The 16,122-nt window shown below is 38.5% G+C and overlaps 1 protein-coding gene across 9 annotated transcripts in view; it reads left to right on the top strand.

Moving 5' to 3' along the window:
• Positions 1-16,122, top strand: part of RAPGEF6 (Rap guanine nucleotide exchange factor 6) — a 187,858-nt gene that overhangs the window by 74,025 nt on the left and 97,711 nt on the right. The gene's annotated exons all lie outside the window — the stretch shown is intronic.

The following is a 16,122-nucleotide window of genomic DNA, read 5'->3' as shown; positions in this document are numbered from 1 at the left end:
TGGACGGGACTGGGGAGCCCTGAGATCTTTGTAAGGACACTAATTCTAATCAATGCAGGCTTCTTCCTCATGACCTGATCACCTTCCAGAGACTCACCTCATGGTGCCATCACCTTGGGAGTTAGGGTTTCCAGATACGACTTTGGTGGGACGCAAACCTTCAGACCTTAGCAGCATCCCAACATTTGTCTCCGAACAACCCATTTGGACTTCCAAAGAAACTAGGTGCAGATAACTAAGGTCTTTGATACAGCAGGTTAGTCAGAGTCAGAGCCTCAGTTTGATGTGATACAATAGACATTTAACTAGAAATCAGATGATATGGGTGTTCTTTCTCAAGATCTAACTTGCCGTTTTGAGGAATGTGTAAGACCCTCAGTCCCTGCATTATGTCTGGGAAGTGAAGTAGCTAATAGTTGGGGGGTTTGGTTTGGTTTGGTTTTGTTAATGTACAGACTGCAAACTCATTGTGTCCACATGGTAGAAGAGGGCTCAGGAACTCTCTGGGGTCCAGAATCATCTTTCACTTCTAAAGTAAGGAGGTTTGTACGCAGAGCCTTTGTTAACCTTACTCATGTGTAAGGCACTGAGTGCTGACCAGACAGCGACTGAGAAGTTGGGAATCCCACCTCTGAGAGCCTGCGGCTTTTCCGGGTCAGGGTCACTTCTCCTCTCACCCTGTGGACCACCCAGAGTGCTCTGGGCTGGTGTGTTCTTTACAGTGCTTCCAACCTTAAAACCAGTCAAGACTTTTCTTTTTTAGTTTATGAGTGGCTAACATCTCCTAGGAGAATTTTGCCCCTCCTTTGTGTCCCGGGAAATATGTAGAACGTAGATAGGAGGTTCTTTCACCTAGTTCAGATGGACAGAGAACGAGCAAAGGGGTGACATTGTAATCAAATCCAGTGGGACAGATGCCAGCCTGCAAAAGATTTTTTTAAATTGTGAAACAAAATGCTCATTGCAGAAATGTAAAAACATATAGAAGAATATAAGGAAGGAAATAAATTTGCTGTAGTTCTCAAAACCAGAGATAGCTAGTGTGGCTAATAATTTTTAAATATATCATGATTAATTCAAATCTTTTAACTAATTTAGATAATGTTGAATAATTAGTTATATATCTTGACTTTCCACTTCTCATACAATTAAATTTTTCCCTAAACATTATTTTTAATATTGGTATTAGTGTAGCAAAGTATTCATGCAGCTTCCTACTTTTTTCCTATTACAAACAACTTGTATGAATAAATCTGTATATGATTGGGGTTTTTTCCTTCGGATTGATTCATGGAAATTAAGTTACTGGGTTAAGGGTATAAAAATTATTTTTAAGGCCTATGTAAGTATTGCTAACTTCCAAGTAGTTTTATTTAAAATGGTTTCATCATTTACTCCATATGAATTATGGAGTGTTAGGAGAAGGAGGAGGGCCAAACATGCCTCTCTGGTTGTTTGGATCAGTCCTCCCTCCCGTAAAGGTGACACCGATTCATATGGATCTGCCCAGGGAACTGGAATTGGGAAGATATTTATCACACTTGGAACACTTTACACAATAATTGCTAAAGACAGCTCTTTTGAAAAGTTTGCAGCAACTGATACTAATGTATACCAGTGGTCTAAGATAATGTTGGCGAAAGCTTTCGGTTGAAAGGGGAGTGACTGCTCAAACATAGCAGACGGGTTAAGGCCAATTGTTACTGCCTTTTAGTTTGATTTGCTCTCTGTTCAACAACTAAGCTGTGTTCTGCATTTGACTTTGCTAGTACTAGAAAATGCAGTATTTAAAATCAGAGAAGCAATCAGAATCTCTGATATATTCAGAATTTACAGGCAGAAACAATATTTTCAATTATTTAATTTTTTAAATGTGATTTCTTTTTCCAGTCACATTTATATATAGCTCTATTTTAGTTATTGGACAGATCTTACTTATTGAAGAAAATCATATGCCGTGTTTCAACTTTACATTGGGTTTGCATATAGGATGTGTTTCTGTGTGCATGTGAGTGAAAAATGCTTGATATAACTGCACAGTGCTGGGGAAGGTAGAAGCATGGTGGTGCCTTTTTATTGTTCCTTTAGCTTCACTGATTCTAATTATAGAAGCTTACATCACCTTAGTGGATGATGAAGGCTTCCCTCTCCCTCTTTGCTTTTTCTTCCTCGCCCACTCCCTAAGGATGGATCATATTTCATAGTGCACATGTGTCCTGCTGGTGGCTTTGACAGGGTTCTCAACAACGTGGCGCTGATCATTTAGTGGACAGAGATGACTGTGTGCTGAAGTGCACTGTTCTTTACAGAAGAAAGGGAGGGAGAGTGTTGGTACTCTGGCTTCCCTCCTTCAGAAGGGCTAAGGAATAGATAGGATGCAGTTTAAAAGCAGGAATTCCTAAGGGGCACCTGTAATTAGAGTTAACCATATTCTGATAAGCACGAAGATTCATTTCATATGTTCAAGTTAACCAAGGGAGGTGGGCTGGGAAGGGGTAGAAAGCTTGCTGTAATCCTTTGTAAGAGCTTGTATGTCGCCGACATTATGATAAAGTGTCATTCATTCATTTTTCCAAAAGGATCCAAGTATTTTTACTATATAAATCAGTTCATTTAATAGTTTATACTTGAAAGGCCAAATACAAGTAAAATACATAAATGAATGGCCTATTTATTTTGTTTAGAAAAGCTATGTAATTTTTCTTTTGTTCCTCACCTCCTTTGGTTTGGCTTCTCTACATTGTGACTATATTTCACTGGGCCAGTGTATAAAACTGTGACTAAGCCTGAGATTACTGTGAACCCGGATTCCTTTGTGATAATTTACTATTTACATACAAATCTTAGTTCTGGTTTTGATATTTTTAATGTTAATTTAGAGAGGTCCTAAAGGTGTTATACCTTTCAAAACAGCTGTTTGGTAAATAGGAAGTTTTGTAAGCAGAAAGCCCTGAATTAGTAGTGTTTCAAATACGTGTGTGGCATCTGAGAACTAGGCTGCCTTATGTGTTTGCAGTGCAAGAGTATCTTACCAGAGCTAATTCTTTGCTATTGTTGGTTTTTGGTTTTCATAATGTTTAGAATGTATATCTTCTGATAACTAACTTTTATCCATGATGACCATTTTCCCCTTCTTTTCATTGTGGTTATTTATTGAAATAAAAGGAATATTTGTTGTTTAGTAACTGTCAGAACCTCGTTTTTGGCTTTCTCTGTAGTATAATTTCAAATGTTTTACTCTGTATTTTCATTGGGAAATAATTTATACAGTTAGCATACATTTTAATTGTTAACTATGTAACATTTACTTTTTTATACAAATATCTTGTAATGGTTTGAAACTTTGCAAAGCCAACATGAATTGATTGCTTTATTTTGTAGTAGTGTGAAAAACCTTTTGAAAGTTAAAGACTTCATCAATGTGGCTTAGCATTGTGCATTTCACATGCAGGAGAAATGTATCTTTTGGTGTTGGGGAGAATGTATTCTGAAATGGTTGTCCTGTGGTGATGATTCCTGGACAGCGTGCAGATCTGGGAGGGTGTGCTCCCATGCTGCAATTACTTCCTTTGAATTGGTAAGATAATAGAATGAGATGGAGATAAAGTTCTAGAAGTGCTGCAAGTGAAAATTGTTTATTCACCGAATCATGTATTTTTAGTTATTTGATAAATTACTAACTGTTCTTTTCAAAAGATGTTTATTTCTTCCTTCAGTAATTAAAAGGTTAAGTCATTATTTCTGGAGAAAGAGTGTGGCATAGTGTATTTTCAGAGTGGTAGTAGATCCCTATGTTGAACGTGGAATTGAGCCTGCTTCTTCCTTTCACAGCAGTGCTGCCCAGGGAGGTTTGACACGCCAGATTCACCTTACAGTTCCCTAGAACGGCAGATACCATGAGATAATTGGTAGAACGAGGAAAAGGATGATGTCATCCTCACTTACAGGCCAAAATAAAGGAAAAGAGAGTTGTTCCTTTACTGAGTTGGTGTTTACTGCTAGTTCTCACGTGGCCTTAGTGGGTTGCATTTCAGCCAGGATCGGTTTTCGGTTTTTGAAGCAGCAAGGGGAAGGCTGTCATCCTTGCTCAGCTTGAGGCCTCCTTTGTGCGCTGCCAGCATGATCTGTAAAGGGGGGGGGGGGTGCCCATTAGGGTTTTGCTTTTTGATTTGGTTGTAATTTATCCTCTTGGTACTGTACATGAAGGTAATTACTGTCTGGCTTTGAAATGGAAATGCTTTTGAGTCACATCATTAATGTTTATGTACGAAATGCTTGTCTTTTAGAAATTTATCTTTAGGAAATGTTTGGCTTCATTACTTACGAAGTGCCTACTTACCATTTTTCTATTTAAAAAACTGAATAATTAAAATTAGATTTCAGTTAATTCTGGAATGCTTAACATTTTGTTGATATTCCAACCCATTGTAGTTTATTTAAATTAAGTAAGTTAAAAAAATACATTGGTCCTTGAAAATCAACCTGTACATGTTTTCCATGTTTTTTTACTCTCAGAAACTGGAGTCATGCTTATTTGTATTTGTGAGATTTAGTTTTATGCATAAATGCAAATTTGAGGTAGTCTTGAAATTTTTACAGAAAACAAATACCTGTTTTTTGGAAACCAGCATTTATAAATGATCACATATTTTGGAAGCATGACTTGTCTTTGTTCAGAGTAACACTTAGTTTTACTAAAGTAAATTAGTCTTGTAAGTAGCAGCATAATTCGGTTGTCACCATAGGTTGTTCAGAGAATGACTCATACTTGCCCAAGCGTACTGAAGAACTTTTTTCCCCCCACAAAAAACAACATGTTTCTTTGTATGACAGTCAGTGGAGTCCTTTGTAATAATCAGTTAATAATTTCTCATCTTATGTTGCAAATCAAAGTAGTGTTAGGTCAATAAAGCAAAATAGTTCTTAACATTATTTTGTTGTTCATTGATTGTTATTCTCATAACTCTGGTCCTGGAGGTGCACTGACTGTATTTTAGCATTGGAAGTTATGTCTTCCTCTGACCAGTGGGAGGCACCAGTGCAACCATAAGTGCAAACTCTCTATGGGAGTAGCTGCAGTAGATGCCTTGTGGCAGAGGCAGGAAGAATAAGGGTGGGTTCTAGAGGACTTGTATTTTCAGATTGGAGAGGGTGTGGCAAAATTAAAAGATTTTTAATGTAACTTCATAGAAAAAAAATGAGATTTCCTTGTAGTTCAAGCTCAGTTTGGAGGCAGGCTTTATCATTTTCTTCTCTGATTCCTTCTGAGTTTTAGTGGTTTCCCGTCTCTTTCTAGGAATTGAGCATTGGGCTGTAGCAAAGTACCAAATTGCATAGATTATTCCTTCTCAGAGGATTTGGTGCATGCTGTAAGTGGGCTGCTGTGCCTGTGGTTTTTTCCAGCTTTCCTTTGCAAATTGAAATTCTGTTGTTTCCATTTAAATTTACTATTTACATACAAATCTTAGTTCTGGTTTTGATATTTTTAATGTTAATTTAGAGTGGTCCTAAAGGTGTTATACCTTTCAAAACAGCTGTTTGGTAAATAGGAAGTTTTGTAAGCAGAAAGCCCTGAATTAGTAGTGTTTCAAATACGTGTGTGGCATCTGAGAACTAGGCTGCCTTATGTGTTTGCAGTGCAAGAGTATCTTACCAGAGCTAATTCTTTTCCCTTGGGGGGACAGTACTGTGTACAGTTGAATAATAATATTAGGAAATACGGCTTCCCAAATAAAGCTGTGTATCAGTGCACAGAATTAAAAATCAAAATGGATTTTTAAAACTGTGAAGTAGAGATGTTTACACCAATTTTTTCCCCTATAGAATTCAGCTTGCTGACATGTCTCACAGAAGGGTGTGAGTGCGTGTGTTTTTAATAAATTGCTCTTTGGGCTACATCTGCAGATACAGTAGCCAATTGATCTAATGCAGTTTCTGAAGGCTTTCTATACAGGTGATGTCATCCTTTTAGCTCTATTCTCCTCCCACTCTCTTTCCTTCTTATTAGATATTTCATCTTACTGCAGAGCATAGAATCAATAGGAGCTCCTCCTTAGGGAGCTGCTGTGAAACAGGCAAGGGCAATAGGAATTAAGACACTAACATATAGTCTCACTTTAGCAGAAGATACAGTGTTTTTGTACCATATATAAATAAATTTTCAACCAGAAAGCCACACTAAGATCAACAATACTTACTGTCTTAGTGATGCATTAGAACAAGAAGTAATGCTGCAGAGCTGTGAATAGTGCACATGAAGAAGAAAATTTTAATTTCGGGGATTCTCAGGCATGCTACAGGACAAACCTGTTACAGCATTTGTCTTCTAACTACCGTTTGCTCAACGGTTGATTTTTTTTTTTTAAACCTCTGGTGGTTAAGAATAAAGAGAAGAAACTTTCATCTTAAGGATACAGTGTCTGGTTTTCTTCTGATGCAGAACGACTGCAGTGCTTGCTCTACAGAATGAAATAAGTTGAAGAAAAGACCAAGCTGCGTTGCAGAGGAAAGGTTTCCCAGCTCCCAGGAACCCAGATTTGGTGCATGTTGCCTTACGTGCTTTCATTGATTCATTGTTATCTGCCGTGTTTCCGCTGCATGTCTGTGCCAGGTGCCTGAGGAAGCATGTGTATGTCTGTCTGTTCTGAGCCAGAAATAGAAGCATCTTGATTTGCTGTGATTTGCTTGTGAAATGTGAACGTTTTGATGAAAAGTGTTGCAGTTTTTAGAACAATACTATGAGCTGCTGAAAGCTCCTGATTGCAGCTTGAAAGGAATTTGGAGAAGCTGCTTTATATATATACATATATATATATATATATGTATATATATAAACACTGCAAATAGTGTACAATTTGCAAAAAAAACTTAACAGAATTTTATCAACATACTCATCGGTGTGGCTCTGGTTGAAAAGGAAACTCCCCTTTCCAGCCCAGGAAATGGCTTTTCTTGTGCGCTGTTATGCCAATTGTCTCCAGCCATGGGCGTCCAAAGTAAGTCATTGTTGTTATTTTCTTTGAGGTTGATATAATCTAGTTACTATATTTACGTACTGTTCTGAATTGTAAGTGAGCTTTATTGTGCTGTTTTATTTTCTTCACTTCAAAAATAAGAACTACAAAGCAATCTATAAAGCTGAATCTCATGGCCATTTTGTTTTTCAATTAAAGGAATCTCTAAAATATTCTAATATGCCTCTAAGAAGGTTTGTAAAATACCTTCATAATAATCTATAGACTTAAAATACAGTACATTTGAAGTGTACTGTCTTAAGACTGTGTCATCATTTGGTTATAGCTATTGCTGTACTTTCTGAGATCATACTCTTCAATGTACTCTTGAATGTTTTGTATTACCTCATTTCCTTAAATGGTTGATGTGTTGAGCTGTGTTTACATACACATATTTCACTGATATGGTATTATCAAGTAAATTGTATTTTATGAAAACTGGGTAGTTTTTAAGCAGTGAAATAATTTGGAGAAAATACTCAGGAAAAGTAATTATATGAAAATATTTAATAATGTTTTTAAGTATTTTCAAAATAGTAGTAAGTGAACAATTACTAGCTTGAGGCCGTTTAAGATCATATATTATACTTGTCATTTTAAAGCAAACATACTAACTGAGAAAAAAGCAAAATGCTACACAACGGGACATGCTAGGTTTTAGGAAAAATAAAGTGTAATTTAATAAGTTGTATTGTTCTTAGTGGCTCCTGGTGTAGACCTGAATTTGATGCTACTCAGGTTATCATCTTTCTTGTTACATAAATTTCAAAAACAGGAAGACAGAGAAATACGAATTTTTAGTTTTGTTTTGTAAAACTAAGTGTTTTAGTAAGCACTGTAGTTGTAACATTGACTATGTTCAGATTTTCTTACAGTTCTTTTGAATGGGGACAGGCACGACAGAGGCCTTTTTTGGCGTGGTCTGAAATCCCGTCTTTGTTCAAAGGTCGCCCTGTTGATGGTGACTGAGGGAGAAAAGCTCTGACAGCATCAAGGGTGCTGTTTTGTCTGAAAGATAGCTCTCTGCACAGCTTTCTGAAAAGCAGCTCCTAGAGGAACATTTAAATTCACTGTCCATTTGGCTTACAGCTGACTGAGATGTAGAGAGATGGAAGGAAGCCTAGATACGCACTTCACTGGTGCTGTTATCTGGTAAGACACGGATGGCCTCTTCAGTACAGATGCCACCTGTGGGGCCCACACGTTGCTGACACTCGCTGGTGGCACTACTGAGGTTTAAAACGATGTGTAGAAGGGACGTGGGTGAGTCCAGGTGAAAAATCTTTAAAGAAAATTAAGAATGAGATATAGGGGTTGTTTCTTAGAATGACAACAAATAATAGCCTTTGGGCGTTGCTGGTAACCAACTTTTGATTTAAGATTTACCTAGTATAGACAAGCCAAAGAGGATTTTAAAGATTAGATTCTAAGGTTTCATTAAAGGCAAGCAAATGTTATCTCGGTAGGATTCTGTGATTAGTGTGTAAATCAAGTATGTGTAATAGAGGACATGTCTTCCCTTTTCCCCATGCTCGTGTTCCTGCTGATGGAATTCTAGCTCTGGATTGTGAGTAAACACAGTAAACTTGTGATTAATTTTTTTACATTTGCTACTTTTGGTTTTCCAATATATTTCACTGGTTTTACTCATGTATTTTTCCCATGCTGCTACTTGGATTTTGTTACTCTGAATTCATTTATTTTCTTAATAAAATAAGTATGTCTAGCAGCAAGAGTCTGGAACTTAAGTCCTTGTATGTTCAAAATGCTTTATGTTAACCCTTAAACAATCTCTTTGTAAATAAAGTGATCCATCTGCAGTCTTTTCCCTGCAGCACTTGAGAGAGTCACCGCGTTACCCCTGGCGCCCAGCACTGGCCAGGAGAAGTCGGGGCCCTTAAGCCTCGTTCCCGTGTCATGTGGCCTGTTTTCTCCTCATTAGGTTGAGTTGTGTTTTGCTTTGTTTCTGTGTTATTTTTTATCCTTGATACTGTGCAGTTTTACCATGGATTGTCTAAATTTCATTTTATTTTGGCGCTTGGCGCTTGGAAGTCTAAGCTGAAGGAAGTCTAACCATTTGTCTTCAGGTGTGGGAGATTTGTTATTTTTGAAAACTGCAACCATTTTTCTCTTATCGCTTCAGACTTTGGGACTCTGGATCTGCCCATGAGGTCTCTAAACATTCGTTTCATCCTGTGTTCCCACTCTGCATTTCTCGTTGAGTCTTCTGGCTCACTGAGTCATTTTCCCTTTCTGACCTGTTGCTGTTCTTCTGTGTATCTTTAAAATTTCTATAACTTAATCATTGTATCATTCATTCCTGAAATCTAAGTGATACTTTTTCTCAATCACCCTTGTTTAATAACGCGTTCTTATTTTATGATACTATTCTTTTTCCTCATTGTCCTATTAACTCTTTCTTCAGGCTTAAATTCTTAGTCGAGTGTTTAGTGTCCTTTCAGGGGACTGGCGCCCTGCGAGTGGTTGGTTCTTAGTTGAGAACTCGCTTTCCTGGTCCATTTAAAGTTGCTCACAGAAGTGAGTGCGTCCTGAGGACAGGGGCCATCACCACTGTGGCTTCTCCTTTCCACTTGGAGGCCTCCTCTAGTCACTGGTCTAGGATGCGCTCCATTCTCATTTCTACACGCAGCCAACCCTACAGGTCATTTCCCGGCCTTTATCTCCCTTTACCTGTCTGTAGCGTTTGACACAGCCATTCACTCCCTCCTCAAAGTCCAAGCCTTCACTGTGACTTACTAGACAGTGTGTGTTCTCTCCTCCCCCTTGTTACCTTCCTCTGCCTCCTCCCTGTTCCCTCTGACCTCCTTGCTCTCAGACTTACCGGGTCCTCAAGTCCATTGGCGCTGTCACTAAACTCACTGTGAAGTGCCAATACTGATCGAAAGCTGCCCTGTGGATTTTTAAAAGTTAAAGTCAAGAGAAATATGTCTTAGAATTTAAAAACTCTAATACTGAGTTATTTAACAGTATCCCCTCAATCCTCACCTTATAGTAAAATGAATGAGTTAGGAAGTTAGGAACCATATTCCTCTGTAGTTCCGCACCCCAGAGGCACAGTGCCAGTGTGTACCCACGCCTGCTTTGATTACATACAGCTATTTCCTCCGGGGCTTTGGAGAAATTTTACACTGTTTCCATAAAAGGGGCTCCAGACTGCTTTGGGGGGTTTGGAATCTATTTCTCTCTCTCGTCAGCTGACACTTCTATGATATGTCACTGTGGAGTGGTAGAAGCATTTTTGTGATTCTGGTAGCTCGCTTTTAATTTCATAAGGCCTCCATCTTCTCGGCCTTGACTCATGTCTCCTGTTTCCCACGTGCATAATTTCTTCCACTTCATCTTCTGTGCTTCAGAGTGATCTTTTTAAAAACCAGATTTCTTTAACTCATTTTCTTGCTTAAAACTCTTTTGTCTTGTACAGGAAATCTAAACCCCCAGGAGTGCTTCATCTCCTGTATCTTCCTGTATACATCCCTACCTGAGCTACACTGGTTTGCTTACCATTTCCTGAATGAATCATGCTTATTCAAGTCTCTGGCCTAATACTGTTCAACAGAAATATAATGTGAACCACATATGTAATTTTAACTCTTCGGTAGCCGTACCTAAAAAAATTTAAGGTGAAATTAATGTAATAATAGATCTAGTAAGTTTTTTAAACATGTAACAAAAATATAGTAATGATTAGTGTGATTTGTTTGTTTTACTAAGTCCAATTTGTGTTTTACACTTACAGCATGTCTCAGTCTGACCAGCCACACTTGAGGGGCTCAGGAGCCCTGTGTGACGGGGCCCCCATGCCAGACCCTGCGTGTCTGGGGCTTTGTCAGTGATATTCGGAACTTAGTCTAGATTGTCGTCCTGGGACCCATCTCCGACCTCCTGCTCCCTGCTCTCTATCGCCAGTGGGAGTGAGGTCTCTAAGCCACATTTGTTATGTTAGTGTTTAATTGTCGTCTTTACTCTCCCAACCCCCCACGATGTTTTATTACTGCTTTTATGACTAGTATTCTTAGTAAATTGGAAATTAGATCAGCAAGCTTGCTAGAAATTGACTTATATTTACAGAAAATGAGTACAGAGCAGAGTTCTGAATGTCTTCCTAGGAGTAGCATACAAGAACTTAGGAGACATTGGAATGTGCACAAGAATCATCTTAATTTCTTGGTCTTTTAAATAAGGTTAATGGTTAAGTGATTTCTGGATAGGCACAGGGCTTCTGTGTCAGGTAGCTATGCTTTGAAAAGCAAACTCTAATAATGCAGTTTGAAATTTAACAGTGGATCTTTGAGGAATGTTGGGGAATTGTGCAGTTTTTAAGCATTGTGTTGAGGGTTAACAGTAAATACTACTTTACACTGACAGAGCCCTTTAAATGCCCTTCTCTTAAATGAAGGCATGCTGGGGTGTGGGTGGTAAGAGGCGAAAGGTTTCAGATAGTGAAGTCTCTTATTAACAGATGCATTTCCCTACCATAGTTCTTAGTTGTGGTGGGGTATTCTTGAAGGCTAAGTTCTTAAACATGAAGTGGAATCTTGGACAATCACATAGTACTGTTCTCATGCTATACGTGCCTACATTTGTGACCATCTAGAATCAAGTAGGTCTCTTCCACCACCCCCCAAAATTAATTGCCTTATGAATATTTCTTGAATAGATGCATGGGTTTGTCCCAAAGCATTATAGTCTTACACTATAGAGATGTTAATAAGAATATTGGGAAAGCTCGGAGACTGCTGTGTGAATCATAGCTTTATTTTGGGACTGGACTTCTTAGACCCTCCATAAATATGCTTATGTTTGTTGTGAAGAGCAAAGGGGCGTACAGTGTAACAGTATTCTCTAATGTATTCAGCTGTTGAAGCCCTCCTTTTCTGCAATATACCCATGAACTTTCTTCCAAAGTATGTCGTTGACGAGTGCTCATTCAAATATCTGTATCCCTAACATGGGGATATAGGTACAGAGACACAGCCCATTATCTCTGTGTAGTAGGGATAGTAGAGAGCACAAGTGCCGCATTCAAGGAAACGAAGTAAAAACACAGGTATTTCACTTTCCGTTGATTTCTCAGCTTCCCATACTGGTCCTTATGTTGGGAGTTTTTTGTTATCTAATTTATATCACTTTCTACTGTTTTCCGTGCTTATAAATGTTTATTCTCAGCTTTACATTATATATCAAGTATATTAGTAGTATTTATCACAAGGCATTCTAATAACATTCATATTTGAATCTTGCTCATTTAATTTTTTTATCATAAAAAGTCAGATTGTATACTATGTTTATAGAAGACCTTAGTTGCTAAGGGTTATAGAATTTCAACACATTCCAGTGTCTGTGACCAGATTCTTTAAAAGAGAAGGTAAGAAAAAATTTCTCTCAGATATACATGTGCATATTTGTTTTTAGTTTTGAAAAAATTCAAATTATTTATAGAAGTAATAGAGGAATGGTTTCTCCATATAAGAAGAAAACAATTCAGTGAGACATTGCAGGTAAAGCTAAAATTCCTTTGGCCCACCAGCCCAGGTCTTTCTCCTTCACTCGAGCGTACCACTTTTGATTGTCTGATATTCTATATTCCTCCAACTCTTTGCCCCCAACCCTAGATGAATGTCTACCCCAAAACACATGTGCTGTCTTTATGCTTTTAAAAAAATGAGTCACATCTTATATTTGTCTTGAAACTTGCTTTTTCAGTCAGTACACCTGGGACCCTATCCGAGCTTGAACAGACAGTCTGCGTCATAGCTCAGACTGTCGCCTAGCCATGTGTAAGAGGCTTACAACAGCTTAGCTGTTCTGCTTGTGATGATGACTTCTCTTTTCTTTAAACTATTGCAGATAGTTTTTAGTGCATGTTCTTACACATGTTTTGTGTACCTGTATGCTTCTTTAGAGTATGTACCCAAAGAAGAAGTGTTGAGTCATAAGGTATATTTTTTAACATGTTATAAAACTTACATTTACTCCCCAAAGTGGGTGCTCTTCCAATTGCTCTGCAGAGTGGCTCTGCCAGTTTCTAACTCCCGTTACCAGTTTATGAGACTGTTGTTTTCTTCCCTATCCCTGCTCATATGTTGTATTATCAGACTTTCTTTTTTCCCCCAGTCTGATGAAAAAAAGGAAATAATTTTAATTTTTATTTCCCCGATGTCTGGCAAGGCTTATTAATCTCTTGGAGCTGTTTCTTCCCTGCTGCTGTCACTGAAGTGGCCCCCGTGTTGAGATGAGAGAGCGTCTACAGCAGTTGCCCCAAGGAGTTATCGGCCCTACAGAGAACTTGGAGTCAGCAGCGTGTACACTTGGCTTGATTAAGCCTGTCTGGGACACACAGCAGCTCTCGAGTCACGGCGTTTACCAGAAACCTGCAGTAGCTCTCTATTGCCCATAGCGATCCAATTCAAAATACCTAGCTTGACATTCAAGATTATATCCTACCTGTAGCCTCTTCTTGATGTATCTCTTTCCCTCTATATGTATACATAGTCTTCAGCAGACTGTGTACTTTCCTAATCTGTGTCTGTATTCAAGCTGTTAGCTAAGAAACTTTCCTGTCCCTGACATAAAACGTTGACAGTAGTCCTCATGGACATGGGAGCTCTAGCAGAGCCCAGAAGTTCAGGTATAGGAAATGGGTGAAGGAACTGTGGAAAATGGGAAAGTTCGCAGACCTGGCAGGGTTGAAAAGATGATGGAGTAAGTGAATCGTGACTGTGGATGAAAGGTCAGCTGTAAAACTCTGGTAGAGTCAGAAAGGAAAGGAAAAGGGACAGATAAGCTGATAGACAAGGAGATGGCTTAAGAAATCAAGAATTTCTATTAGAGGAAAACCTTTTCCTTTTTGCTTCCTTTCCTGTAGAGAAGTTAGAAACAACTGGGTGTTAAAAACTCCCAGGCTTAATACCAAAAAACAAACTAGGAGGAAAGAACAGATTTGTGGTCAGGCTGCCCAGGCGTTTCAGATCTCAGTTGCCCTGCTTCCTAACTGTATGACCGTGGGCAACTTTGTAACTTCTCTGATTCTCGATTTCTTAATCTGTAAATTGAGTATAATAGCATCTACCTCACCTGGTTGTTTGATGACTAAAGCAGGTAACCTTATGTAAAAAGCTTATGTTTGTTGTGAAGAGCTAAGGGACATACAGTATAACATTATTTTCTAATTATTCAGCTATCGAACTCCCACCCCCTTTGCTTCCCCGCTATATCCATGAGTTTTATTCCAAAGTATGTATGTACAAGGTCTGTCCAGAAGGTATCCCGCCATATAATGTGAAAAATAGAGACATTTATTGAAGAGGATATAAGAACATTGTACATAGGACAGTGACACCTCAGTCCCCTTCAAAGTGGGCACCTTGGAACCTCACACAGTTCTCCCAGTCACCATCAGCTGCCCCATTGTATTTTCCTAAATCTCATCAACAGTCTGAAATCTCTTTCAAAGGTGATTTTAGTTTTGGGAAAAGCCAGAAATGGCAGGGTAACAAATCCGGGCTGTAAGGGGGCTGAGTCACCTGGGTGATTTTATGTTTCGCCAAAAAGCTCTGCATGAGATGTGATGCATTAGCGGGTGTGTTGTGATGAGGCTGCCAATCACCAGTTGCCCATAGCTGCAGCCTCCTAAATCATCTGAATAGTTTCCATGGAGAAATGTTCAAGCTTAACAAAATTTGATGGAGATTCCTTGCTCTACTTGCTCAGTCATTTTGAATGTGACAGCCACACAGTACACATGCTCACTCAACAGTGTCTACCACTCCCACTGACTAGTACAGTGAAGTTGTCATTGTTCACACATGTGCATTCCAGTCCACTCTCCTTGGCTGCCAGGTTACATCGATGTCAAACAAACCATTCTTGCTATATTAACAGTGGCTGGGCTTTTTCCAGAAAGACCTTGTATATCCAAATTAAGTGAAGGTATATTGTCCACCTTAAGACTTATAATCCAGCCATTCTACTCATATCTATTTACCAGAGAAATGAAAGTGTATGTCCATGTAAATATTTGTACACAAATGTTCATAGCAACACTAGTAAAAAATAGTCAAAAATAGAAAGCAACCCTAATATCCCTCAGTAGTTAAATGCTAAACAAATAGTGGTGGATCCATATTAACAATAGTTGAACTTTTTCCGGACATACTTCATAGAATGTGTACTATGTGTATAGTTGCTAAGGGTTACAGAATTGCAATACATTCCAGTTTCTGTGGCCATTTTTAAAAGAGAAGGTAAAAGAAAAATTTTCTCACATGTATGTGTATATATTTGTTTTCAGTTTTTGAAAATATTTCAAATTATTTGTATAATAGAGGAATGCTTTCTCCACATGAAAATTAAATGTTTCAGCTAGATATTATAGATAAAGCTAAAATTACTTTTGGACCAACTTTTCTCCTTCATCTAGAAATACATTTTCAACAGTTTACATATTTGGGACACATAGTGAGCACTCAGACGTTAACTGCGTAATCACCATCGTTGGTTCCGTTAGATGCTGTATGCTTGTACATCTGTGTCCACCCTCCACTTGTACCGAGCTCCCAGGACAGTACACGTAGGTAGAACCCATCTGCTTGCATCACCATGTTGCCAGCAGAGTTCCCGGCGCAAAGTTGAGTTTAGCAGAGAGTACTAGAATCAGATCTCAGTCTGAATTTTCACTCCATTACTTCCTTGAATGTGAGATCTGGGGCAAGTTGCCAGTCCTAGTGCTTTAGTTCCTCATTAGTAAAGTGGGGAGAATAACAATGCCTGCCTTTTAGGGTGGAGACCGCTCAGTATATTATGAGTATCACTTCCAAGCCAGTTTGCAGACGTGCTCTTCTGCCTTTGGTTCATTGTGTTACTTTTATGGATGACCTTCTTGTCCTTGGTCTCATCTCTGTAGGCATCTTGGAGTATAGAATGTCTGTAGAAAATCTGTCGCCTCTGACATCACAACCAAACATCTGACATTTTAAAACTATTTGCAGTCTTTGCCTTTCCATCTACTTCTTTCCTACATGATATTTTTTCCTTTGTATTTAAACAATAGAAACAAAGTGGGAGGAGGTTCTCTGAGCTGAGACATACT

This window comes from Desmodus rotundus, chromosome 10 (assembly GCF_022682495.2).
Source record: "Desmodus rotundus isolate HL8 chromosome 10, HLdesRot8A.1, whole genome shotgun sequence".
NCBI classification, from domain to species: Eukaryota; Metazoa; Chordata; class Mammalia; order Chiroptera; family Phyllostomidae; genus Desmodus; species Desmodus rotundus.
Note: the sequence above shows the minus strand (reverse complement) of the source record. Positions and strands in the feature narration are given on the sequence as shown.